This window comes from Aquarana catesbeiana, linkage group LG12 (genome assembly GCF_042186555.1).
Source record: "Aquarana catesbeiana isolate 2022-GZ linkage group LG12, ASM4218655v1, whole genome shotgun sequence".
Lineage (NCBI taxonomy): Eukaryota > Metazoa > Chordata > Amphibia > Anura > Ranidae > Aquarana > Aquarana catesbeiana.
This window is the reverse complement of record NC_133335.1, coordinates 236,773,512-236,799,481: the sequence shown is the minus strand read 5'-3', so window position 1 is coordinate 236,799,481 and position 25,970 is coordinate 236,773,512. Positions and strand designations below refer to the sequence as shown.

At 48.4% G+C, this 25,970-nt stretch overlaps 1 long non-coding RNA gene across 2 annotated transcripts; it reads right to left on the bottom strand.

The window, feature by feature from the left end:
- Positions 1-1,262: 1,262 nt before the first annotated feature.
- Positions 1,263-16,809, bottom strand: LOC141113688 (uncharacterized). Of its 2 annotated transcripts, none has more exons than XR_012236801.1 (3): positions 16,635-16,809; positions 3,249-3,311; positions 1,263-1,758 (listed from the first exon to the last, which is right to left on the bottom strand). It is a non-coding gene; the product is annotated as an uncharacterized lncRNA (long non-coding RNA). The 2 variants fall into 2 exon arrangements; XR_012236800.1 differs by lacking the exon at positions 16,635-16,809 and adding an exon at positions 3,428-3,604.
- Between the last annotated feature and the right edge of the window lie 9,161 nt (positions 16,810-25,970).

The following is a 25,970-nucleotide window of genomic DNA, read 5'->3' as shown; positions in this document are numbered from 1 at the left end:
ATTGGACGGCGCTTCACAGTGCAGATGGACAATGACCGGAAGTATACTGTGAAAGCAAACAAAGAGTTTTTTAAGGGATAGAAGTGGAATGTTATGCAATGGCCAAGTCATTCACCTGACCTGAATCCGATTGAGCATGCATTTCACTTGCTGAAGACAAAACTGAAGGGAAAATGCCCCAAGAACAAGGAGAAAATGTAGACAGTTGCAGTAGAGTCCTAGCAGAGCATCACCAGGGATGAAACCCAGTGTCTGGTGATGTCTATGCGATCCAGACTTCAGGCTGTAATTGACTGCAAGGGATTTGCAACCAAGTATTAAAAAGTGAAAGTTTGATGGATGATTGTTAATCTGTCCTATTAATTTTGGTCCCTTAAAAAGTGGGAGGCACATATACAAACTGTTGTAATTCCTACACCGTTCACCTGATTTGGATGTAAATTCCCTCAAATTAAAGCTGAAAGTCTGCAGTTAAAGCACATCTTGTTCGTTTCATTTCAAATCCATTGTGGTGGTGTATAGAGCCAAAAAGATTAGAATTGTGTCGATGTCCCAATATTTATGGACCTGACTGTATATGTGGTGTGTTCTACGAATTATATAATATTTGAATAATTACCTGTGCCTGATGCCAGTGGTGGCCCTGCAAACCTTGGAGACTGCATTCACTGAGTCCCGGACTCGTTCTCAGGCTTCTCTCTTCGCAGATGTTGAGATATTTGGGCTGAAGAGTCTCTCTTTGTCTCTGTTCACTGCAGCAACCAATGCAGAATTCTCCTCTGGGGTAAACACAGACCCCCTTGATTTCCTCTGCCTCTTGGTTCACTGGTGCTGCTGCAGGTCGGCGTCAGCAATCTCTTCTGATGTAAGGGGGGACACGTGCCTCCTTTTTTGGCCATGCCTCCCGCTCCACCTCCATGGGCATGCTCTCTTCCATGCCTTGGCTCCACTCCATGCCTCTGTTCACCTCCACTCCTCCTCTCCCCTCCACGCCTCTCCTCTCCTCCACGCCTCCTCTCTCCTCCACGCTTCCTCTCCCCTCCACGCCTCTCCTCCCCTCCACGCTTCCGCTTCTCTCCTCTCCCCTCCACGCCTCCTCTCCCCTCCACACCTCCTCTTCCCTCCTCTCCCCTCCATGCCTCCTCTTCTCTCCTCAACCCCCCACTCCTCCTCTCCCCTCCACGCCTCCTCTCCCCTCCACGCCCCTCCTTCCCTAGATTCCTCCTCTCCCCTCCATGCCTCTCCTTCGTTACACTCCTCCTCTCCCCTGAGTCCCCTCCTCCACTCCTCTGCTCCCTTCCACTCCTCCGCTCCTCTCCACTTCTCCGCTCCCCTCCACTCTCACTCACACCAACTCTCATACCAACACCAACATTCTCACTCACAAGACTCACAACTCCATTCTCACTCCCAGACATTCTAATTTCACCAAAAGCACCAAACCACAAAAACAACCAACAATACCACTCTTTGCTTTGCTCTCTGCTCCTCACTCACCACACCACTATACCCCCTCTCAAAATGGCGTACAGGGGCGGAGGCTATAGCCACATGTCAAAAATGAAAGTAAAAAATCGAGATTTCGAATAGTTACGAATAACCACGATGTATTAGAAAAGTACGAATCCATTCCAAGCGCGTTAAGCAGCACCGCAGCGCCATTGCCAGACATGTAAATTTACGAATCAACTAACAAAAAAAAAGTTACAAAAGTAGGAGTTGTGTCCAGAATCAACGGGGAAACAAAAAAGTGTAGCGCTAGCAAGAAAATTGTGAAAAAAAAATTGTGAAACATATACAATTGAGTATATAATAACTAATGGTGCATCAAAAAAAATAGTAAAACATATACAATTGAGTATATAGGGACTAATGGTGCATCATCAAAAGTCCAAATGAAAAAACATCCTAAATAAGTGATATAAGTCCTCTATGTATGAAGATCGTGACAGTGGACAGATGAAATCCTGAAGTAAAGAAAACACTGGGCCCCTTCACATTACACAGCCCCCTGCATCTCTGGGCCCCTTCACATTACACAGCCCCTCTGCATCTCTGAGCCCCTTCACATTACACATCCCCCCTGCATCTCTGGGCCCCTTCACATTACACAGCCCCCCTGCATCTCTGAGCCCCTTCACATTACACATCCGCCTGCATCTCTGGGCCCCTTCACATTACACAGCCCCTCTGCATCTCTGGGCCCCTTCACATTACACAGCCCCCTGCATCTCTGGGCCCCTTCACATTACACAGCCCCCTTCATCTCTGGGCCCCTTCACATTACACAGCCCCCCTGCATCTTTGGGCCCTTTCACATTACACAGCCCCCTGCATCTCTGGGCCCCTTCACATTACACAGCCCCCTTCATCTCTGGGCCCCTTCACATTACACAGCCCCCTGCATCTCTGGGCCCCTTCACATTACACAGCCCCCTTCATCTCTGGGCCCCTTCACATTACACAGCCCCCCTGTATCTCTGGGCCCCTTCACATTACACAGCCCCCCTGCATCTCTGAGCCCCTTCACATTACACATCCCCCCTGCATCTCTGGGCCCCTTCACATTACACAGCCCCTCTGCATCTCTGAGCCCCTTCACATTACACATCCCCCCTGCATCTCTGGGCCCCTTCACATTACACAGCCCCTCTGCATCTCTGGGCCCCTTCACATTTCACAGCCCCTCTGCATCTCTGGGCCCCTTCACATTACACAGCCCCCTGCATCTCTGCCAGTTTCCCATCTTAACCTCCCAGCTCTGCCCCCGTCGGAATGCAGCCTCCACAGCTCTGCCCCTTGCTACCTTATTTGGGCTCACAGAGCTGGAGACACAGCAGCACTGAATAGTGGGCAGGAGCGGGAGGTACTGAAGTTAACCAGCAAGCGATTGGTTGCCAGGGCTGCCCAGCAACCAATCACCTGCTGGTTAACTTGGAAACTTATCTTCAGAAGCTCCGTTCTTGCCCAGTATTCAGAGCTGCTGTGTCTCCCGCTGTGTCTCTGGCTCTGTGTGCAGAACGGTTCTGCCTCCTGCTGTTCACTCCAATGTGATAGTGACGGCGGCGGAGGCAGGGAGACAGAACCGGCACCTAAATGGCTGCACTGTGGTGGTCCGAATGGCACAGTGTCTCGGTCTGCATTTAGCCTACAGTCCGCCATTTAGTGATGTCTGCTTTAAATGTTAAATAGATGTTTGTTATTATGTTTATTATTATGTTTGCTTTGTGTTTATGTTAGGTACTCACCACAGCCAGAATATTGAGGGCAGGAGCTTGGAGCTGATCCCTCCACAGATGACGTCGCTCAATCTAGAAAACATGAATGTAAAGCAAAACGTAAGTCTCACATGCGTAGTCATGAAAAAAAAATAGCTGGAAACAACCATATAACTGCAATATATAATGATATATTTTATTTTACTCACCAGCTCTCTGACGCTCAGCTGGAACCCTTTCTGCTGACTCCAAGGACATCCTCATCTGCAAGCAGGCCATCTCTCAGCTCTGCCTCCCACTGTCTGAAGACCACGGCCTTTCCTCCAGTAGACTTGGCCAGGAGATGCTTCTCTACCTTTTTATTAACTGACGCCCGACAATCATAAAACCTGCAAATGAAAAAAAGATACAGTATAGTTAATAAACGTTACAACAATATTATTTTTATTTTACATGTTACTTTTCTGTATGTGTCTGTGCCATATAAATATTTGTGTTAAGTTCAACTCAGTTCATTGACTAGACTACTATAATGTGTATTTTTCACATACAGTCAGGTCCATAAATATTGAGACATTGACACAATTCTAATCTTTTTGGCTCTATACATCACCACAATGGATTTGAAATGAAACGAACAAGATGTGCTTTAACCGCAGACTTTCAGCTTTATTTTGAGGGTATTTACATCCAAATCAGGTGAACGGTGTAGGAATTACAACAGTTTGTATATGTGCCTCCCACTTCTTAAGGGACCAAAAGTAATGGGACAATTGGCTGCTCAGCTGTTCCATGGCCAGGTGTGTGTTGTTCCCTCATTATCCCATTTACAAGGAGCAGATAAAAGGTCCAGAGTTCATTTCAAGTGTGCTATTTGCATTTGGAATCTGTTGCTGTCAACTCTCAATATGAGATCTAAACAGCTGTCACTATCAGTGAAGCAAGCCATCATTAGGCTGAAAAAACAAAACAAACCCATCAGAGAGATAGCAAAAACATTAGGTGTGGCCAAATCAACCCTTTGGAACATCCTTAAAAAGAAAGAACGCACCGGTGAGCTCAGCAACACCAAAAGACACGGAAGACCACGGAAAACAACTGTGGTGGATGACCGAAGAATTTTTTCCCTGGTGAAGAAAACACCCTTCACAACAGTTGGCCAGATGAAGAACACTCTCCAGGAGGTAGGTGTATGTGTGTCAAAGTCAACAATCAAGAGAAGACTTCACCAGAGTGAATACAGAGGGTTCACCACAAGATGTAAACCATTGGTGAGCCAAAAAAACAGGAAGGTCAGATTAGAGTTTGCCAAACAACAGCAGGATGAATTCTGAAGTGTTTTGGGCAATATTATCTCATCATATTCAGCAAAATGCTTCTGAACTCATTGGACGGCGCTTCACAGTGCAGATGGACAATGACCCGAAGTATACTGTGAAAGCAAACAAAGAGTTTTTTAAGGGATAGAAGTGGAATGTTATGCAATGGCCAAGTCAATCACCTGACCTGAATCCGATTGAACATGCATTTCACTTGCTGAAGACAAAACTGAAGGGAAAATGCCCCAAGAACAAGCAGGAACTGAAAACAGTTGCAGTAGAGGCCTGGCAGAGCATCACCAGGAATGAAACCCAGTGTCTGGTGATGTCTATGCGTTCCAGACTTCAGGCTGTAATTGACTGCAAGGGATTTGCAACCAAGTATTAAAAAGTGAAAGTTTGATGGATGATTGTTAATCTGTCCCATTAATTTTGGTCCCTTAAAAAGTGGGAGGCACAAATACAAACTGTTGTAATTCCTACACCGTTCACCTGATTTAGATGTAAATACCCTCAAATTAAAGCTAAAAGTCTGCAGTTAAAGCACATCTTGTTCGTTTCATTTCAAATCCATTGTGGTGGTGTATAGAGTCAAAAAGATTAGAATTGTGTTGATGTCCCAATATTTATGGACCTGACTGTATATGTGGTGTGTTCTAAGAATGATATAATATTTGAATAATTACCTGTGCCTGATGCCAGTGGTGGCCCTGCAAACCTTGGAGACTGCATTCACTGAGTCCCGGACTCGTTCTCAGGCTGCTCTCTTCGCAGAGGTTGAGACATTTGGGCTGAAGAGTCTCTCTTTGTCTCTGTTCACTGCTAGGGATGAGCCGAACACCCCCCTGTTCGGTTCGCACCAGAACATGCGAACAGGAAAAAAGTTCGTTCGAACATGCGAACACCGTTAAAGTCTATGGGACACGAACATGAATAATCAAAAGTGCTAATTTTAAAGGCTTATATGAAAGTTATTGTCATAAAAAGTGTTTGGGGACCCGGGTCCTGCCCCAGGGGACATGGATCAATGCAAAAAAAAGTTTTAAAAACGGCCGTTTTTTCAGGAGCAGTGATTTTAATAATGCTTAAAGTCAAACAATAAAAGTGTAATATCCCTTTAAATTTCGTAGCTGGGGGGTGTCTATAGTATGCCTGTAAAGGGGCGCATGTTTCCTGTGTTTAGAACAGTCTGACAGCAAAATGACATTTTGAAGGAAAAAACTCATTTAAAACTACTCGCGGCTATTGCATTGCCGACAATACACATAGAAGTTCATTGATAAAAACGGCATGGGAATTCCCCAAAGGGGAACCCCGAACCAAAATTAAAAAAAAAAAATGACGTAGGAGACCTCCTAAATTCCATACCAGGCCCTTCAGGTCTGGTATGGATATTAAGGGGAACCCCGGCCAAAATTAAAAAAAAAAAATGACGTGGGGTTCCCCCTAAATTCCATACCAGACCCTTCAGGTCTGGTATGGATTTTAAGGGGAACCCCGCGCCAAAAAAAAAAGAAAAAACGGCGTGGGGTCCCCCCAAAAATCCATACCAGACCCTTATCCGAGCACGCAACCTGGCAGGCCGCAGGAAAAGAGGGGGGGACGAGAGTGCGGCCCCCCCTCCCTCCTGAACCGTACCAGGCCACATGCCCTCAACATTGGGAGGGTGCTTTGGGGTAGCCCCCCAAAACACCTTGTCCCCATGTTGATGAGGACAAGGGCCTCATCCCCACAACCCTGGCCGGTGGTTGTGGGGGTCTGCGGGCGGGGGGCTTATCGGAATCTGGAAGCCCCCTTTAACAAGGTGACCCCCAGATCCCGGCCCCCCCCCTGTGTGAAATGGTAAGGGGGTACATAAGTACCCCTACCATTTCACGAAGAAAGTGTCAAAAATGTTAAAAATGACAAGAGACAGTTTTTGACAGTTCCTTTATTTAAATGCTTCTTCTTTCTTCTATCTTCCTTCATCTTCTGGTTCTTCTGGTTCTTCTGGCTCTTCTGGTTCTTCCTCCGGCGTTCTCGTCCAGCATCTCCTCCGCGGCGTCTTCTGTCTTCTTCTCCTCGGGCCGCTCCGCACCCATGGCATGGGGGGGAGGCTCCCGCTCTTCTCTTCTTCTTTTCTTCTCTTCTTCTCTTCTTCATTTTCTTCTCCGGGCCGCTCCGCAATCCATGCTGGCATGGAGGGAGGCTCCCGCTGTGTGACGGCGCTCCTCGTCTGACAGTTCTTAAATAACGGGGGGGCGGGGCCACCCGGTGACCCCGCCCCCCTCTGACGCACGGTGACTTGACGGGACTTCCCTGTGGCATTCCCCGTGACGTCACAGGGAAGTCCCGTCAAGTCACCGTGCGTCAGAGGGGGGCGGGGTCACCGGGTGGCCCCGCCCCCCCATTATTTAAGAACTGTCAGACGAGGAGCACCGTCACACAGCGGGAGCCTCCCTCCATGCCAGCATGGATTGCGGAGCGGCCCGGAGAAGAAAAGAAGAAAAGAAGAAGAGAAGAAGAGAAGAAAAGAAGAAGAGAAGAGCGGGAGCCTCCCCCCCATGCCATGGGTGCGGAGCGGCCCGAGGAGAAGAAGATAGAAGACGCCGCGGAGGAGATGCTGGACGAGAACGCCGGAGGAAGAACCAGAAGAGCCAGAAGAACCAGAAGAACCAGAAGATGAAGGAAGATAGAAGAAAGAAGAAGCATTTAAATAAAGGAATTGTCAAAAACTGTCTCTTGTCATTTTTAACATTTTTGACACTTTTTTCGTGAAATGGTAGGGGTACTTATGTACCCCCTTACCATTTCACACAGGGGGGGGGCCGGGATCTGGGGGTCACCTTGTTAAAGGGGGCTTCCAGATTCCGATAAGCCCTCCGCCCGCAGACCCCCACAACCACCGGCCAGGGTTGTGGGGATGAGGCCCTTGTCCTCATCAACATGGGGACAAGGTGTTTTGGGGGGCTACCCCAAAGCACCCTCCCAATGTTGAGGGCATGTGGCCTGGTATGGTTCAGGAGGGAGGGGGGGCCGCACTCTCGTCCCCCCCTCTTTTCCTGCGGCCTGCCAGGTTGCGTGCTCGGATAAGGGTCTGGTATGGATTTTTGGGGGGACCCCACGCCGTTTTTTTTTTTTTTTTTTGGCGCGGGGTTCCCCTTAAAATCCATACCAGACCTGAAGGGTCTGGTATGGAATTTAGGGGGAACCCCACGTCATTTTTTTTTAAAATTTTGGCCGGGGTTCCCCTTAATATCCATACCAGACCTGAAGGGCCTGGTATGGAATTTAGGGGGACTCCCACGTCATTTTTTTTTTTTTATTTTGGTTCGGGGTTCCCCTTTGGGGAATTCCCATGCCGTTTTTATCAATGAACTTCTATGTGTATTGTCGGCAATGCAATAGCCGCGAGTAGTTTTAAATGAGTTTTTTCCTTCAAAATGTCATTTTGCTGTCAGACTGTTCTAAACACAGGAAACATGCGCCCCTTTACAGGCACACTATAGACACCCCCCAGCTACGAAATTTAAAGGGATATTACACTTTTATTGATTGACTTTAAGCATTATTAAAATCACTGCTCCTGAAAAAACGGCCGTTTTTAAAACTTTTTTTTGCATTGATCCATGTCCCCTGGGGCAGGACCCAGGTCCCCAAACACTTTTTATGACAATAACTTGCATATTAGCCTTTAAAATTAGCACTTTTGATTTCTCCCATAGACTTTTAAAGGGTGTTCCGCGGCATTCGAATTTGCCGCGAAAACCCCAAATTGTTCGCTGTTCGGTGAACTTGCGAACAGCCAATATTCGAGTCGAACATGAGTTCGACTCGAACTCGAAGCTCATCCCTATTCACTGCAGCAACCAATGCAGAATTCTCCTCTGGGGCAAATACAGGCCCCCTTGATCTTCTCTGTCTCTTGGTTCGCTGGTGCTGCTGCAGGTCGGCGTCAGCAATCTCTTCTGATGTAAGGGGGGACACATGCCTCCTTTTTTGGCCATGCCTCCCGCTCCGCTCCACCTCCATGGGCACGCTCTCTTCCATGCCTTGGCTCCACTCCATGCCTCTGTTCACCTCCACTCCTCCTCTCCCCTCCACGCCTCTCCTTTCGTCCACGCCTCCTCTCCCCTCAACGCTTCCTCTCCCCTCCACGCCTCTCCTCCCCTCCACGCTTCCACTTCTCTCCCCTCCACGCCTCCTCTTCCCACCTCTCCCCTCCACGCCTCCTCTTCTCTCCTCAACCCCCCACTCCTCCTCTCCCCTCCACGCCTCCTCTCCCCTCCATGCCCCTCCTTCCCTACACTTCTCCTCTCCCCTCCATGCTTCTCCTTCGTTACACTCCTCCTCTCCCCTGAGTCCCCTCCTCCACTTCTCCGCTCCCCTCCACTCTCACTCACACCAATTCTCATACCAGTACCAACATTCTCACTCACAAGACTCACAACTCCATTCTCACTCCCAGACATTCTAATTTCACCAAAAGCACCAAACCACACAAAAACAACCACAAATCCAACAATACCACTCTCTGCTCTGCTCTCTGCTCCTCACTCACCACACCACTATACCCCCTCTCAAAATGGCGTTCAGGGGCGGAGGCTATAGCCACATGTCAAAAACGAAAGTAAAAAATCGAGATTTCGAATCGTTACGAATAACCACGATGTTTTAGAGAAGCTTGGGGCAACGCCAAAACATATGTAACAAATCCCCTTTTTTATCCCCGCAACGCTGACATTTCGCATCCTGCCTTTTTCCGAACCTAAATAATCTTGCTGGTGTATAATAGAGTCTATAAATCAAATATAGATGGGAGATCCCTTGTGATGGTGAAAGAGATATTCTTGATCCCAATGCTAGGTTGAATTTCCACTGTTCCTCCGTTATTGAGCCAACCTCTTCCTCCCATTTAATTCTCCTCCCAGACTCAAAAAAAAAAAATACCGCCTGCAAACCGCCCCTAAACAACCTCCGCTGTTTGTTCAGTGTGAAAGCCGAGGGCTTTCACACTGAAGCGGTGCGCTGGCAGGAGAAGAAAAAATCTCCTGCAAGCCGCATCTTTGGAGCAGTGAAGGAGCGGTGTATTCACCGCTTCTAAACCGCTCCTGCCCATGGAAATCAATGGGACAGCGCTGCTATACCGCGGCAATACCGCGCTGTACGAGTGATTTTAACCCTTTTTCGGCCGCCAGCGGGGGGTTAATACCGCACCGATAGCAGCTGAATACCGCGGTAAAACAGCGCTAAGAATAGCGCTGTTTTACCGCCGTCGCCCCCTACCGCCCCAGTGTGAAAGGGGCCTTAGTGATGTCTGCTTTAAATGTTAAATAGATGTTTGTTATTATGTTTATTATTAAGTTTGCTTTGTGTTTATGTTAGGTACTCACCACTGCCAGAATATTGAGGGCAGGAACTTTGAGCTGATCCCTCCACAGATGACGTCGCTCGATCTGGAAAACATGAATGTAAAGCAAAACGTAAGTCTCACATGCAAAGTCATGAAAAAAAAAAATAGTGAGCTGGAAACAACTATATAACAGCAATATATAATGATATATTTTATTTTACTCACCAGCTCTCTGACGCTCGGCTGGAACCCTTTCTGCTCACTCCAAGGACATCCTCATCTGCAAGCAGGCCATCTCTCAGCTCTGCCACCCACTGTCTGAAGACCACGGCCTTTCCTCCAGTAGACTTGGCCAGGAGATGCTTCTCTACCTTTTTATTAACTGATGCCCGGCAATCATAAAACCTGCAAATGAAAAAAAGATACAGTATAGTTACAACATTATTTTTATTTTACATGTTACTTTTCTGTATGTGTCTGTGCCAAATAAATATTTGTGTTACATTCAACTCAGTTCATTGACTAGACTAATTTAATGCGTATTTTTCACATACAGTCAGGTCCATAAATATTGGGACATCGACACAATTCTAATCTTTTTGGCTCTATACACCACCACAATGGATTTGAAATGAAACGAACAAGATGTGCTTTAACTTTCAGCTTTAATTTGAGGGTATTTGCATCCAAATCAGGTGATAGGAATTACAACAGTTTGTATATGTGCTTCCCACTTCTTAAGGGACCAAAAGTAATGGGACAATTGGCTGCTCAGCTGTTCCATGGCCAGGTGTGTGTTGTTCCCTCATTATCCCATTTACAAGGAGCAGATAAAAGGTCCAGAGTTCATTTCAAGTGTGCTATTTGCATTTGGAATCTGTTGCTGTCAACTCTCAATATGAGATCTAAACAGCTGTCAGTATCAGTGAAGCAAGCCATCATTAGGCTGAAAAAACAAAACAAACCCATCAGAGAGATAGCAAAAACATTAGGTGTGGCCAAATCAACCCTTTGGAACATCCTTAAAAAGAAAGAACGCACCGGTGAGCTCAGCAACACCAAAAGACCTGGAAGACCACGGAAAGCAACTGTGGTGGATGACCGAAGAATTCTTTCCCTGGTGAAGAAAACACCCTTCACAACAGTTGGCCAGATCAAGAACACTCTCCAGGAGGTAGGTGTATGTGTGTCAAAGACAACAATCAAGAGAAGACTTCACCAGAGTGAATACAGAGGGTTCATCACAAGATGTAAACCATTGGTGAGCCTCTAAAACAGGAAGGCCAGATTAGAGTTTGCCAAACAACAGCAGGATGAATTCTGAAGTGTTTCGGGTAATATTATCTCATCATATTCGGTAAAATGCTTCAGAACTCATTGGATGGCGCTTCACAGTGCAGATGGACAATGACCCGAAGTATACTGTGAAAGCAAACAAAGAGTTTTTTAAGGGATAGAAGTGGAATGTTATGCAATGGCCAAGTCAATCACCTGACCTGAATCCGATTAAGCATGCATTTCACTTGCTGAAGACAAAACTGAAGGGAAAATGCCCCAAGAACAAGCAGGAACTGAAGACAGTTGCAGTAGAGGCCTGGCAGAGCATCACCAGGGATGAAACCCAGCGTCTGGTGATGTCTGTGCATTTCAGACTTCAGGATGTAATTGACTGCAAAGGATTTGCAACCAAGTATTAAAAAGTGATTTGGATGTAAATACCCTCAAATTAAAGCTAAAAATCTGCAGTTAAAGCACATCTTGTTCATTTCATTTCAAATCCATTGTGGTGGTGTATAGAGCCAAAAAGATTAGAGTTGTGTCGATGTCTCAATATTTATGGACCTGACTGTATATGTGGTGTGCTCTAAGAATGATATAATATTTGAATAATTACCTGTGCCTGATGCCAGTGGTGGCCCTGCAAACCTTGGAGACTGCATTCACTGAGTCCCGGACTCGTTCTCAGGCTGCTCTCTTCGCAGAGGTTGAGACATTTGGGCTGAAGAGTCTCTCTTTGTCTCTGTTCACTGCTAGGGATGAGCCGAACACCCCCCTGTTCGGTTCGCACCAGAACATGCAAACAGGAAAAAAGTTCGTTCGAACATGCGAACACCGTTAAAGTCTATGGGACACGAACATGAATAATCAAAAGTGCTAATTTTAAAGGCTTATATGAAAGTTATTGTCATAAAAAGTGTTTGGGGACCCGGGTCCTGCCCCAGGGGACATGGATCAATGCAAAAAAAAGTTTTAAAAACGGCCGTTTTTTCAGGAGCAGTGATTTTAATAATGCTTAAAGTCAAACAATAAAAGTGTAATATCCCTTTAAATTTCGTAGCTGGGGGGTGTCTATAGTATGCCTGTAAAGGGGCGCATGTTTCCTGTGTTTAGAACAGTCTGACAGCAAAATGACATTTTGAAGGAAAAAACTCATTTAAAACTACTCGCGGCTATTGCATTGCCGACAATACACATAGAAGTTCATTGATAAAAACGGCATGGGAATTCCCCAAAGGGGAACCCCGAACCCAAATTAAATAAAAAAAATGACGTGGGAGTCCTCCTAAATTCCATACCAGGCCCTTCAGGTCTGGTATGGATATTAAGGGGAACCCCGGCCAAAATTAAAAAAAAAAAATGACGTGGGGTTCCCCCTAAATTCCATACCAGACCCTTCAGGTCTGGTATGGATTTTAAGGGGAACCCCGCGCCAAAAAAAAAAGAAAAAACGGCGTGGGGTCCCCCCAAAAATCCATACCAGACCCTTATCCGAGCATGCAACCTGGCAGGCCTCAGGAAAAGAGGGGGGGACGAGAGTGCGGCCCCCCTCCCTCCTGAACCGTACCAGGCCACATGCCCTCAACATTGGGAGGGTGCTTTGGGGTAGCCCCCCAAAACACCTTGTCCCCATGTTGATGAGGACAAGGGCCTCATCCCCACAACCCTGGCCGGTGGTTGTGGGGGTCTGCGGGCGGGGGGCTTATCGGAATCTGGAAGCCCCCTTTAACAAGGTGACCCCCAGATCCCGGCCCCCCCCCTGTGTGAAATGGTAAGGGGGTACATAAGTACCCCTACCATTTCACGAAGAAAGTGTCAAAAATGTTAAAAATGACAAGAGACAGTTTTTGACAATTCCTTTATTTAAATGCTTCTTCTTTCTTCTATCTTCCTTCATCTTCTGGTTCTTCTGGTTCTTCTGGCTCTTCTGGTTCTTCCTCCGGCGTTCTCGTCCAGCATCTCCGCCGCGGCGTCTTCTGTCTTCTTCTCCTCGGGCCGCTTCGCACCCATGGCATGGGGGGGAGGCTCCCGCTCTTCTCTTCTTCTTTTCTTCTCTTCTTCTCTTCTTCATTTTCTTCTCCGGGCCGCTCCGCAATCCATGCTGGCATGGAGGGAGGCTCCCGCTGTGTGACGGCGCTCCTCATCTGACAGTTCTTAAATAACGGGGGGGCGGGGCCACCCGGTGACCCCGCCCCCCTCTGACGCACGGTGACTTGACGGGACTTCCCTGTGGCATTCCCCGTGACGTCACAGGGAAGTCCCGTCAAGTCACCGTGCGTCAGAGGGGGGCGGGGTCACCGGGTGGCCCCGCCCCCCCGTTATTTAAGAACTGTCAGACGAGGAGCGCCGTCACACAGCGGGAGCCTCCCTCCATGCCAGCATGGATTGCGGAGCGGCCCGGAGAAGAAAAGAAGAAAAGAAGAAGAGAAGAAGAGAAGAAAAGAAGAAGAGAAGAGCGGGAGCCTCCCCCCCCATGCCATGGGTGCGGAGCGGCCCGAGGAGAAGAAGATAGAAGACGCCGCGGAGGAGATGCTGGACGAGAACGCCGGAGGAAGAACCAGAAGAGCCAGAAGAACCAGAAGAACCAGAAGATGAAGGAAGATAGAAGAAAGAAGAAGCATTTAAATAAAGGAATTGTCAAAAACTGTCTCTTGTCATTTTTAACATTTTTGACACTTTTTTCGTGAAATGGTAGGGGTACTTATGTACCCCCTTACCATTTCACACAGGGGGGGGGCCGGGATCTGGGGGTCACCTTGTTAAAGGGGGCTTCCAGATTCCGATAAGCCCTCCGCCCGCAGACCCCCACAACCACCGGCCAGGGTTGTGGGGATGAGGCCCTTGTCCTCATCAACATGGGGACAAGGTGTTTTGGGGGGCTACCCCAAAGCACCCTCCCAATGTTGAGGGCATGTGGCCTGGTACGGTTCAGGAGGGAGGGGGGCCGCACTCTCGTCCCCCCCTCTTTTCCTGCGGCCTGCCAGGTTGCGTGCTCGGATAAGGGTCTGGTATGGATTTTTGGGGGGACCCCACGCCGTTTTTTTTTTTTTTTTTTGGCGCGGGGTTCCCCTTAAAATCCATACCAGACCTGAAGGGTCTGGTATGGAATTTAGGGGGAACCCCACGTCATTTTTTTTTTTAAATTTTGGCCGGGGTTCCCCTTAATATCCATACCAGACCTGAAGGGCCTGGTATGGAATTTAGGGGGACTCCCACGTCATTTTTTTTTTTAAATTTTGGTTCGGGGTTCCCCTTTGGGGAATTCCCATGCCGTTTTTATCAATGAACTTCTATGTGTATTGTCGGCAATGCAATAGCCGCGAGTAGTTTTAAATGAGTTTTTTCCTTCAAAATGTCATTTTGCTGTCAGACTGTTCTAAACACAGGAAACATGCGCCCCTTTACAGGCACACTATAGACACCCCCCAGGTACGAAATTTAAAGGGATATTACACTTTTATTGATTGACTTTAAGCATTATTAAAATCACTGCTCCTGAAAAAACGGCCGTTTTTAAAACTTTTTTTTGCATTGATCCATGTCCCCTGGGGCAGGACCCAGGTCCCCAAACACTTTTTATGACAATAACTTGCATATTAGCCTTTAAAATTAGCACTTTTGATTCCTCCCATAGACTTTTAAAGGGTGTTCCGCGGCATTCGAATTTGCCGCGAACACCCCAAATTGTTCGCTGTTCGGTGAACTTGCGAACAGCCAATGTTCGAGTCGAACATGAGTTCGACTCGAACTCGAAGCTCATCCCTATTCACTGCAGCAACCAATGCAGAATTCTCCTCTGGGGCAAATACAGGCCCCCTTGATCTTCTCTGTCTCTTGGTTCGCTGGTGCTGCTGCAGGTCGGCGTCAGCAATCTCTTCTGATGTAAGGGGGGACACATGCCTCCTTTTTTGGCCATGCCTCCCGCTCCGCTCCACCTCCATGGGCACGCTCTCTTCCATGCCTTGGCTCCACTCCATGCCTCTGTTCACCTCCACTCCTCCTCTCCCCTCCACGCCTCTCCTTTCGTCCATGCCTCCTCTCCCCTCCACGCTTCCTCTCCCCTCCACGCCTCTCCTCCCCTCCACGCTTCCACTTCTCTCCCCTCCACGCCTCCTCTTCCCACCTCTCCCCTCCACGCCTCCTCTTCTCTCCTCAACCCCCCACTCCTCCTCTCCCCTCCACGCCTCCTCTCCCCTCCATGCCCCTCCTTCCCTACACTTCTCCTCTCCCCTCCATGCCTCTCCTTCGTTACACTCCTCCTCTCCCCTGAGTCCCCTCCTCCACTTCTCCGCTCCCCTCCACTCTCACTCACACCAATTCTCATATCAGCACCAACATTCTCACTCACAAGACTCACAACTCCATTCTCACTCCCAGACATTCTAATTTCACCAAAAGCACCAAACCACACAAAAACAACCACAAATCCAACAATACCACTCTCTGCTCTGCTCTCTGCTCCTCACTCACCACACCACTATACCCCCTCTCAAAATGGCGTTCAGGGGCGGAGGCTATAGCCACATGTCAAAAACGAAAGTAAAAAATCGAGATTTCGAATCGTTACGAATAACCACGATGTTTTAGAGAAGCTTGGGGCAACGCCAAAACATATGTAACAAATCCCCTTTTTTATCCCCGCAACGCTGACATTTCGCATCCTGCCTTTTTCCGAACCTAAATAATCTTGCTGGTGTATAATAGAGTCTATAAATCAAATATAGATGGGAGATCCCTTGTGATGGTGAAAGAGATATTCTTGATCCCAATGCTAGGTTGAATTTCCACTGTTCCTCCGTTATTGAGCCAACCTCTTCCTCCCATTTAATTCTCCTCCCAGACTCAAAAAAAAAAAATACCGCCTGCAAACCGCCCCTAAACAACCTCCGCTGTTTGTTCAGTGTGAAAGCCGAGGGCTTTCACACTGAAGCGGTGCGCTGGCAGGAGAAGAAAAAATCTCCTGCAAGCCGCATCTTTGGAGCAGTGAAGGAGCGGTGTATTCACCGCTTCTAAACCGCTCCTGCCCATGGAAATCAATGGGACAGCGCTGCTATACCGCGGCAATACCACGCTGTACGAGTGATTTTAACCCTTTTTCGGCCGCCAGAGGGGGGTTAATACCGCACCGATAGCAGCTGAATACCGCGGTAAAACAGCGCTAAGAATAGCGCTGTTTTACCGCCGTCGCCCCCTACCGCCCCAGTGTGAAAGGGGCCTTAGTGATGTCTGCTTTAAATGTTAAATAGATGTTTGTTATTATGTTTATTATTAAGTTTGCTTTGTGTTTATGTTAGGTACTCACCACTGCCAGAATATTGAGGGCAGGAACTTTGAGCTGATCCCTCCACAGATGACGTCGCTCGATCTGGAAAACATGAATGTAAAGCAAAACGTAAGTCTCACATGCAAAGTCATGAAAAAAAAAAATAGTGAGCTGGAAACAACTATATAACAGCAATATATAATGATATATTTTATTTTACTCACCAGCTCTCTGACGCTCGGCTGGAACCCTTTCTGCTGACTCCAAGGACATCCTCATCTGCAAGCAGGCCATCTCTCAGCTCTGCCTCCCACTGTCTGAAGACCACGGCCTTTCCTCCAGTAGACTTGGCCAGGAGATGCTTCTCTACCTTTTTATTAACTGATGCCCGGCAATCATAAAACCTGCAAATGAAAAAAAGATACAGTATAGTTACAACATTATTTTTATTTTACATGTTACTTTTCTGTATGTGTCTGTGCCAAATAAATATTTGTGTTACATTCAACTCAGTTCATTGACTAGACTAATTTAATGCGTATTTTTCACATACAGTCAGGTCCATAAATATTGGGACATCGACACAATTCTAATCTTTTTGGCTCTATACACCACCACAATGGATTTGAAATGAAACGAACAAGATGTGCTTTAACTTTCAGCTTTAATTTGAGGGTATTTGCATCCAAATCAGGTGATAGGAATTACAACAGTTTGTATATGTGCTTCCCACTTCTTAAGGGACCAAAAGTAATGGGACAATTGGCTGCTCAGCTGTTCCATGGCCAGGTGTGTGTTGTTCCCTCATTATCCCATTTACAAGGAGCAGATAAAAGGTCCAGAGTTCATTTCAAGTGTGCTATTTGCATTTGGAATCTGTTGCTGTCAACTCTCAATATGAGATCTAAACAGCTGTCAGTATCAGTGAAGCAAGCCATCATTAGGCTGAAAAAACAAAACAAACCCATCAGAGAGATAGCAAAAACATTAGGTGTGGCCAAATCAACCCTTTGGAACATCCTTAAAAAGAAAGAACGCACCGGTGAGCTCAGCAACACCAAAAGACCTGGAAGACCACGGAAAGCAACTGTGGTGGATGACCGAAGAATTCTTTCCCTGGTGAAGAAAACACCCTTCACAACAGTTGGCCAGATCAAGAACACTCTCCAGGAGGTAGGTGTATGTGTGTCAAAGACAACAATCAAGAGAAGACTTCACCAGAGTGAATACAGAGGGTTCATCACAAGATGTAAACCATTGGTGAGCCTCTAAAACAGGAAGGCCAGATTAGAGTTTGCCAAACAACAGCAGGATGAATTCTGAAGTGTTTCGGGTAATATTATCTCATCATATTCGGTAAAATGCTTCAGAACTCATTGGATGGCGCTTCACAGTGCAGATGGACAATGACCCGAAGTATACTGTGAAAGCAAACAAAGAGTTTTTTAAGGGATAGAAGTGGAATGTTATGCAATGGCCAAGTCAATCACCTGACCTGAATCCGATTAAGCATGCATTTCACTTGCTGAAGACAAAACTGAAGGGAAAATGCCCCAAGAACAAGCAGGAACTGAAGACAGTTGCAGTAGAGGCCTGGCAGAGCATCACCAGGGATGAAACCCAGCGTCTGGTGATGTCTGTGCATTTCAGACTTCAGGATGTAATTGACTGCAAAGGATTTGCAACCAAGTATTAAAAAGTGATTTGGATGTAAATACCCTCAAATTAAAGCTGAAAATCTGCAGTTAAAGCACATCTTGTTCATTTCATTTCAAATCCATTGTGGTGGTGTATAGAGCCAAAAAGATTAGAGTTGTGTCGATGTCTCAATATTTATGGACCTGACTGTATATGTGGTGTGCTCTAAGAATGATATAATATTTGAATAATTACCTGTGCCTGATGCCAGTGGTGGCCCTGGAAACCTTGGAAACTGCACTCACTGAGTCCCGGACTCGTTCTCAGGCTGCTCTCTTCGCAGAGGTTGAGACATTTGGGCTGAAGAGTCTCACTTTGTCTCTGTTCACTGCAGCAACCAATGCAGAATTCTCCTCTGGGGTAAATACAGGCCCCCTTGATCTTCTCTGTCTCTTGGTTCGCTGGTGCTGCTGCAGGACGGCGTCAGCAATCTGTTCTGATGTAAGGGGGGACACGTGCCTCCTTTTTTGGCCATGCCTCCCGCTCCACTCCACCTCCATGGGCACGCTCTCTTCCTTGCCTTGGCTCCACTCCATGCCTCTGTTCACCTCCACTCCTCCTCTCCCCTCCACGCCTCTCCCCCACGCCTCCTCTCCCCTCCATGCTTCCTCTTCCCTCCACGCCTCTCCTCCCCTCCACGCTTCCGCTTCTCTCCTCTCCCCTCCACGCCTCCTCTTCCCTCCTCTCCCCTCCACGCCTCCTCTTCTCTCCTCAACCCCCCACTTCTCCTCTTCCCTCCACGCCTCCTCTCCCCTCCACACCCCTCCTTCCCTACACTCCTCCTCTCCCCTCCATGCCTCTCCTCCGCTACACTCCTCCTCTCCCCTGAGTCCCCTCCTCCACTCCTCTGCTCCCTTCCACTCCTCCGCTCCTCTCCACTTCTCCACTCCCCTCCACTCTCACTCACACCAACTCTCATACCAACACCAACATTCTCACTCACAAGACTCACACCACCATTCTCACTCCCAGACATTCTAATTTCACCAAAAGCACCAAACCACACAAAAACAACCACAAATCCAACAATACCACTCTCTGCTCTACTCTCTGCTCCTCGCTCACTACACCACTATACCCCCTCTCAAAATGGCGTACAGGGGTGGAGGCTATAGCCACATGTCAAAAACAAAAGTAAAAAAATCGAGATTTCGAATATTTACGAATAACAACGATGTATTAGAGAAGTACGAATCCATTCGAAGCGCGTTAAGCAGCACCGCAGTGCCATTGCCAGACATTTAAATTTATGAATCAACGAACAAAAAAAGTTACAAAAGTAGGAGTTGTGTCCAGAATCAATGGGGAAGCAAAAAAAGTGTAGCGCTAGCAAGAAAATTGTGAAAAAAAATTTGTGAAATGGCGGCAGTGGGGTCCTACAAGGAGACGAAACGCATCGGGTAGGACCCCACTGCCGCCATTTTATTGCACAGCGCTGTTTTATCTGCTCAAATGTGAGTTTAACCTTTTAATACATTTTTCATGTTTATTTATGGAATTACACTGTAGCCTTTTTTGTTCTTCCCATATTAACCCAACGGGTGCGTATACACTTGGGGCACCACTTCCGAGAGACACACCAGTCTATGGACGATCGCAGGTTCTGTTTGCTACTTCCACAGAACTTCACATTTCCGTTGGCTGTTTTGCCACACATGTTTGTTTGACCCATCGAACGTATGTTCCTTTGGGTTCAAACGTTCTGGTAAGCCTCCCTATTGTTGGTGGTGGTGTTTTCTTTACTTCAGGATTTCATCTGTCCACTGTCACGATCTTCATACATAGAGGACTTATATCACTTATTTAGGATGTTTTTTCATTTGGACTTTTGATGATGCACCATTAGTCCCTATATACTCAATTGTATATGTTTTACTATTTTTTGTGATGCACCATTAGTTATTATATACTCAATTGTATATGTATACATATTTTTTTCACAATTTTCTTGCTAGTGCTACACTTTTTTGTTTCCCAATTAGTGCACTTATCCCATTTGCTGTGTTAGCTGCTTTCCTTTTGGGTAGCGCAGAATTATTTGCTATATCTTTGTGTCCATAATCAACGAAAAACAATGTATTCTACCGAAAGTACGAATTATAAATCAACTAAAAATAAGGCTTTCAGAAATACGTCTCTTTCCGATTCAACAAAAAATGTCGCTTGCGAAAATACAAATTAGTCCGAACATGAAAATCCCGTTTTACGAATTTACGAATGATAACGAATCAACGGCACCAAAAAGAAACAAAACTAAACAAACCCCCACAGTACAGAACTCCCCCACAGTACAGAGCTCCCCCACATTACAGAACTCCCCCACAGTACAGAGCTCCCCCACAGTACAGAGCTCCCCCACAGTACAGAGCTCCCCCACAGTACAGAGGTCCACCACAGTACAGAGCTCCCCCCCACAGTACAGAGCTACCCCACATTACAGAGCTCCCCCACAGTAAAGAGGTCCACCATAGTACAGAGCTCACCCCACAGTACAGAGCTCCCCCCACAGTACAGAGCCCCCCCAGTACAGAGCTCCCCCCACAGTACAGAGGTCCCCCACAGTACAGAGCTCCCCCCACAGTACAGAGCTCCCCCACAGTACAGAGCTCCCCCCACAGTACAGAGCTCCCCCACAGTACAGATCTCCCCACACAGTACAGAGCTCCCCGCACAGTACAGAGCTCCCCCTCAGTACAGAGCTCCCCCACAGTACCAAGTTCCCCCCACAGTACAGAGCTCCCCCACAGTACAGAGCTCCCCCTAGTACAGAGGTCCCCCACAGCACAGAGCTCCTCCCCAGTACAGAGCTCCCCCCAGTACAGAGGTCCCCCACAGTACAGAGCTCCCCCCACAGTAAAGAGGTCCCCCACAGTACAGAGCTCCCCCTACAGTACAGAGGTCCCATCACAGTACAGAGGTCCCCTACAGTACAGAGCTCCCCCCTACAGTACAGAGCTCCCCCCACAGTACAGAGCTCCCCCAGAAAGTACAGTGCTCCCCCCACAGTACAGATGTCCCCTCACAGTACAGAGGTCCCCCCACAGTACAGAGCTCCCCCCTACAGTACAGAGCTCCCCCCACAGTACAGAGCTCCCCCCCAAAGTACAGTGCTCCCCCCACAGTACAGATGTCCCCTCACAGTACAGAGGTCCCCCCACAGTACAGAGCTCCCCCCTACAGTACAGAGCTCCCCCCACAGCGCAGAGCTCCCCCCCACAGTAGAAAGGTCCCCCACAGTACAGAGGTCACCACAGTACAGAGCTCCCCCCCACAGTACAGAGGTCCCCCACAGTACAGAGGTCCCCCCACAGTACAGAGGTCCCCCACAGTACAGAGCTCCCCCCCACAGTACAGAGCCCCCCTCCACAGTACAGAGGCCCCCCCCACAGTACAGAGTTCTCCCCCACAGTACAGAGCTCCCCCCACAGTACAGAGCTCCCCCCCAAAGTACAGTGCTCCCCCCACAGTACAGATGTCCCCTCACAGTACAGAGGTCCCCCCCACAGTACAGAGCTCCCCCCACAGTACAGAGCTACCCCACATTACAGAGCTCCCCCCACAGCACAGAGCTCCCCCCCACAGTACAGAGGTCCCCCACAGTACAGAGGTCACCACAGTACAGAGCTCCCCCCCACAGTACAGAGGTCCCCCACAGTACAGAGGTCCCCCCACAGTACAGAGGTCCCCCACAGTACAGAGCTCCCCCCCACAGTACAGAGCCCCCCTCCACAGTACAGAGGCCCCCCCACAGTACAGAGCTCTCCCCCACAGTACAGAGCTCCCCCCCCACAGTACAGAGCTCCCCCCCCACAGTACAGAGCTTCCACACAGTACAGAGGTCCCCCCCCGCAGTACAGAGGTCCCCCCACAGAACAGAGGTCCCCCACAGTACAGAGCTCCCCCACAGTATAGAGCTCCCCCCACAGTATAGAGCCCCCCCCCAACACAGTACAGAGCTTTCCCCACAGTACAGAGCCCCCCCCCACAGTACAGAGCCCCCCCCCCCACAGTACAGAGCTCCCCCCACAATACAGAGTACCAGTCTCAGAAAAGCAGTCTCTGCTTTCTGAAAATGTATACTTTTTGGGGAAGGGGGATTAAAGTAATTTCTAGCAAAAGATTCATATTTTAACATGTGTGGGAAAAATGTAAAAAAAAATAACCCAGTAGACAAGCGGTTAATTTTAGCTCTGGTACGGTCTATGCCGGAGGGGGTTCCTAGTAATTCCTTTAGTTGAAGTGTCATTTATGAGAATTGGCTATTTGTACTATTATCTGTATTGTTGTGTTGATAGACTGTTTGACCTTCTGAACATAGATTGTATATTGATTATATAACACTGAGCTACAGAGAGATGTTCCCTCCTAGTGCTCAGCCTGGACTCTCTGTTATCACACCCTGAAGGAAGAGTGAATAAGACTTAAAGTGATTGTAAACGATCACCTTGTAAAACAACCCTTTCCGTTTAAAATAGAGACGAAAGGCAAAATAATTTTGGATAGATATATAAAAAAAACTATTATAAATACCTTTTTTCCCTTTTTTTAGAAGTGATCCCATTCCCTCTGTTCTCAGCTGCATAAGAGCTGAGGGCAGGAGAAGCAGCAGCACCAGTGGCAGCTGGTTCTCAATAATACGGAGGGGGGGGGGGACTTCAGCAGGAGGCGGACAATAATGCGGGGAACACAGGGAACACACATCCCCCCCCCGGAGCCGCTGCAGGAGAAGGACGGCCTCCTTATCTCTGTCCTGCCCAGACTCCGATCTCCCCTCCTTGAGCCAGGTGGTGCTGGATGGCTGATCCGAATGATGGATGGTGTGTCCGTCAGTCTTCCCCTTGCTTCTCCCCCGGCCGCGCGTCTCCTCTTGACCAGTAACATCGCTTCCCATTTCAGCCAATTGGGAAATGGGTCTCACTACCCGCTTCCTCATTGGCTGGGAGGAGAATCAGTGTGAGAATAGCGAATATTCATTCGCTATTCTGATACAACTGGGTAGGCTGAGCCCCAAGCCCACCCTTTTTTGAAGCCTCTGACTCTAATCATGTGCTTCAATTAAACCTCCCCCCAACCCTATTGGAATCCATGGTCCGGCGCCCTGTATGTAGATCAGGGGGCCGGACACATGGATAGGGGGCGCGGTGCCCGTGCGCCCCTAATGGATGGGCCACCACTGAGCAGCACACTGATCTTCCCAGTGACAGGCTGTGCAGCGGGGACAAGTCTGATCATTGGAGGAGAGCAGGCTGAGTACCCAGCATAGCTAGAGAACTGACCAAGTTGTGATCTCCTGCTTAGTGCGGTCAGTTTTTAATAGGAAAGCAGAGGGACTGACAGGAACGCCAGGGATTTCACATAAAGGAAGCAATACAAAGAGAACAGGAGATTTTCTCATACAAGTACATGATACAGCAGCCACATATCAGGAATGTGAAGTGTTGGGGTAACAAACGCTTTAAGAGTGGCGCAAAGTATCTTGGGACGTAGTCTGAAGAGCCAGGTTTTGCATTTAAGTCAGACTGTATTAGACTACAAGCACCAGCCGGATGCAGCAGAGAGGACGGAATGCTGGGAGATGATATATAAAGCCTGGGGGAGGGCAGGATCACTCTCTTAGGACCTTGGCCTGGATCTACGAGCAGCGGCTCGTGCGGTCGATAGTGCTGTGGCCAGATTGCAGCCCATGCTACAGGGAGAAAGAGAGAGTCAGCGCGAGCGGGTGCAGGAGCATCTGCTGCCAGCCAAATCTGATCATCTGGCGGCAGACTGGAGGCCGCCCTCGTCACATACACGAGGGCGGCGATCCAGCTGGACGGTAGCGTGGGGTCGAGCGCTGTCCCTTAAGCCAGATTCTGCAGAGGCCTGCTGAGGAGCCCTCACGCCACACTTCAACATAGAAGGTTGCTGGGATTGGTGAGCGGGCACTTGCCCATTCATTCTATACAAAAGGACACAGCATGCAGACATTGCTAATTTATTCACTTTACCAAGCTTGCAAAAGGGACCCTTGTTATACTTCATAGTGCCATGATAGGTGGCACTGTGAGCACTTATGGGTGGCACTGTAGGCACTGGTAGGTGGCGCTGGTGGGCATTGGTAGGCGGCACTGTTGTGCACTGGTAGATGGCACTGGCAGGTTGCACAGATGGGCACAGATGAGCTGGCAGCTGCTCTCCTTGATCGGGACTGATATCCCTCTGACAGCCGCCGGTGATCGGCTTTTTTCAGCCAATTACCGGCTCTGTTTACATCAAATGATCAGCTGTCAGTGGGCGACAGCTGATCACGTGGTAAGGGGTAAGTCTCATAGACTTGCTGATCACAGAGTGTGCCGCGCGCCCTGCAGGGGGTGCGCAGGCCACTCGAGCACATGAGGACACCTATTGACGCCCTTCCGGCAAAGTAGGATCTGTTGCAGTTAAACACATGCCTAGAGGTGCATACATATTACATATTGAGTGAAAGCTATAATTCTAGGGCCGTTATTCACACTTAGTGCTCAAAAAAGCTCAAAGAAGCTCGAAACTGTGTGTAAACGCTTGTTCCAGCTTTTTGTTTTGTTTATACAGTGGTTGAGAAAATACTATCTAGGAGGAAAAAAAAATGCTTATGCTCAAAAAAGCTCAATAAAAATGTGCAAGAGAGCACAATAAATCACAAGCTTCTTCAAGCTGAAATAAAAGCTCAAATGCCTGTAAAAGTAACGTTTTTTTTTTGAGCTGCAGTGTGCATGAGCCCTTAAAGTGGATGTAAACCTCGGACATGCAATATGAGCAAAGCACATCCCTCTGTAGCCCCAGAGCCCCTCTGGTCTAATGAGAGCTTACAGAGTTAGAGAGAGCTGACATCCTTCTATGTAGAGTGGGTTACGAGGCATGGTGGGTGCAAAGTAAAGTAGATTAATGGGCGCCAGACACTTCTTGAATGCAAAGAGATTTATTGTCTCTTAAACAGAACTGTGGGAGAGAGGGTTAGGGTCAGGACACCCTTTAGTAGTTGCAATGTTAATTGGCAGACTCCGAGACTTCTATAGGTAGACAGCCATGCAGGGAAAGGCATCCAGCCAGACAGCACATCTGCATGTGTAGGACCGCTGTCTCCTATGGCAACAGTCTTGTAACAGTTTCTGACACAAGTAGTAACAACTTATTTACTACTTCTACAATCTCTTCTCGTAGATCTTCACTCAACGGAGCTCCCAGTCTCTCTCCCTAGACTTACTGATCCCCTGCCACTGGATCCCGTGAGCTCTTCCAGTCCTCTCACTCATCTTCTTCAAGCATCACCCTGGCTTCTCTGCTGGGTCCCTAGCTTGGCACTCCAGATGCTCCTCAAGCATCACCCACGCTTCCCTGCTGGGTCCCTAGATTGGCACTCCAGATGCTCCTCAAGCGTCACCCACGCTTCCCTGCTGGGTCCCTAGATTGGCACTCCAGATGCTCCTCAAGCGTCACCCACGCTTCCCTGCTGGGTCCCTAGATTGCCACTCCCGATGCTCCTCAAGCATCACCCCCACTTCCCTGCTGGGTCCCTAGATTGGCACTCCAGATGCTCCTCAAGCGTCACCCACGCTTCCCTGCTGGGTCCCTAGATTCCCTGCTGGGTCCCTAGATTGGCACTCCAGATGCTCCTCGAGCATCACCCACGCTTCCCTGCTGGGTCCCTAGATTGGCACTCCAGATGCTCCTCAAGCGTCACCCACGCTTCCCTGCTGGGTCCCTAGATTGGCACTCCAGATGCTCCTCAAGCCTCACCCACGCTTCCCTGCTGGGTCCCTAGATTGCCACTCCCGATGCTCCTCAAGCGTCACCCCCACTTCCCTGCTGGGTCCCTAGATTGGCACTCCAGATGCTCCTCAAGC